Source organism: Trichechus manatus, unplaced genomic scaffold (genome assembly GCF_000243295.1).
Source record: "Trichechus manatus latirostris isolate Lorelei unplaced genomic scaffold, TriManLat1.0 scaffold00037, whole genome shotgun sequence".
NCBI classification, from domain to species: Eukaryota; Metazoa; Chordata; class Mammalia; order Sirenia; family Trichechidae; genus Trichechus; species Trichechus manatus.
In genome coordinates, this window is record NW_004443973.1 from 18,257,590 (window position 1) to 18,260,357 (window position 2,768).

The following is a 2,768-nucleotide window of genomic DNA, read 5'->3' on the forward strand; positions in this document are numbered from 1 at the left end:
AGCTCCAGGCAGCTGCATCCACTCACCCTTTTATATCCTTATCTTGGTTTTATCCTTTGCACTCTTGTTGGCTGAGTGTGAGTTAAAGTGAGAGCAACTTTTAACCAAATTCTCATTGAAATTTAATTTCTTTGGCTAGAGAAGACAGGGAATGAAGCTGGATTTATGAGTTCCTTCTTAGCAGGGTTGCTATGAGTTGAATTGATTAGACGACAATGGGTTTGGTTTTTTTGGTTTTCTTAGCAGTAGGGCTCCTGGGTGGTGCCAACAGTTTGCTTAATGTGCTCAGCTGCTAAAAAGGCATTGAAGGTGTGAGTTCCCCTAGAGGTTCCTAAGAAAGGCAGTGATCTGCTTCCGAAGAATCCGGCTTTCAAAACCCCAAGGAGCACAGTTCTACTCTGACACACATGGGGTCTTTGGAGTTGGAGTTGACTAGAAAGCAACAGGTTTGCTTTTTCCTAACAGTAACAAAGACAAAACCATCAGCCACTCTTGCTTCCAAATATCAGTCCAGCCGGGGGAGATGCTTCTAAACAAGATGTGTACAGAAGCCTTCAATTACAAACGTATACTAAAGCAACCCTCTGGTCCTGGGGGCAGACCCCCATGAGATTCAAATTTCCATCATAAGCAGCCTCACACATCTGTTGTCATTTACTGTTCCTATGATCGCACTTACACAATTATCACAGAATTGAGTGTGTGTGTATATAGCTGAAAATATTTCCACTGGAGAAAGAGAATATGTGTGTGCTTGAAAATATTTCTACTTATTTTAACCATTTTTCAAGTCTTTATAATTCTCAAAAGTTCATATATATATAAATTTATAAAAATATCTAGAAGCATATATATAACATATGCTAATGACTGTAAGTTGTGGGATTTTGGTAGGTTTTTTTTTCTCTCTTTCTTAATTTTTGGTAATTTTATGTCTGATTTTTTTTAAAAGTAAGTGTGGGTCACTTTTATAAGCAGAAAAAAAGAAATTTTTTAGTTTATTTTAAAAAAAATACTTTACAAGATTATGTTCAACAAACAGCCTCTCTTGGCCGTAGTGGAAGGTGTCTTGGTGGTGCAACAGTTAAGCAATTGGCTGCTAACAGAAAGGTTGATGGTTCAAGCCCACCCAGCGGCTCCATGGGAAAACTAACTGGTGATCTACTCCCATAAAGGAAATTGATTGGATGACTGGATGGCACAGAAGGATGGTGAAGACAGCTCAGAGAGGAGGAAACACAGCTGCACTGAGCAAACAGAAACCTGCCTCTGTTGTGTAAGGCTTATTTGCCAAGTGTCCCTGTTTGGGAACAATTGAAGTAATATATAGAAAATTACATGGCATTTGTCTTTCTGAGTACGGCAGCATCATAAGTAATAGCTTATTTTCCAAGGCTCACTTCAGAGATGTATGTGCTTTCCTTGCCTCAGTCAATGGATCTTGAAGAGCTTTAATCAAAACTACAAAATAACTGGGCAAATAGCATCCTGCTCAATTTATATTATATTCCTGAAGATGCTTAGAGGCTGTGTTCTTAATCATTAAAAAATAATACCAAACTCTCATCCAAAGAGGCCAAGGTGCATAATAAAATCCTTAAACCTATATTAAAATGGGAGAAAATATTCCTCTCTGCAAGAAACCTTCAGCAAATAGACTTTAGAATATTACAATACTGAATATTCTATGACTACACACCCTTTTTGGCGCAGTGGTTAAGAGCTCAGCTGCTAACTAAAAGGTCGGCAGTTCAAATCCATTAGCTGCTCCTTGGAAACCCTATGGGGCAGTTCCACTCTGTCCTATACTGTTGCTATGAGTCGGAATCAACTCGACAGCAATGGGTTTAAGCATCCCAAGCAGAAACATTTTGAAGAATCAGAACTATTTCTTACAACTAATCTGAATAAAATAGTCTTATCATCAGGACTTTTCTCTGAAATCTACAGAATAATTATCAGTAATGTATTGTATGTAAATGTAGCACAATAAAAACCATTGGGGGTCTCAGGAACATTATTAATTAAGCTTCTCACATTAGTCAGTTCTTTCCATGTCTGTTGTCGCCATCCTAGCCAGGGGCCTCTTCTCTTCATACCTAGGTTGTTGTAAGAGCTTTCTGTTTTCAATCTATTAGGTATAACAGCCCCAGATTAGTCTTTCCAAAGGCCAATATTCATATACACAATGCTGAATAAAACCATTCAGTAAGCTTCCATCACCTACAGGATAAAATCCAAACTGATTTCTCTGGTGTTCCACTCTTATAAAATAATCCAACCTGCTTTATCATTTTATTCTCGGTTCAATCCTGTCACCCCAATTAGTCAGGCATTCTAATCTGTCATATACTTTTCTACATCTACCATTCGGCACATACTATTTTGCCAGTACTTTCTGCTCTGGAATATCTTTCCCTCAGTGTATCCAAGTCCTCCTGTTATCTGAGTGCAACTTTTGGGGTCTGTAAAGAAGAGAAGTTTGGCATGTGTCCAGGAGGTGCTGCTCAAAAGGGCAGCTGTATATCAGGAGAGGAGCCAGTTGGAAGGAGGGTGTTACCAAGAGGGACTTCCAAAATCAATATTGGAGGAAGGAGGTGATTCTCAGCTTGCGAGTAAAGTGGGAAAATCAAGGGCTCTGAGACTGATCAAACGAGTTGCCAAGTCAGATAACCTGAGCAAAGAGAAAGTCAGGAAGTTGATGTGAGAGTTGAATGGAAAGATACAGAGAGAATGAGGTACCAATGGGTCAGAGACTAGGTCAGGAA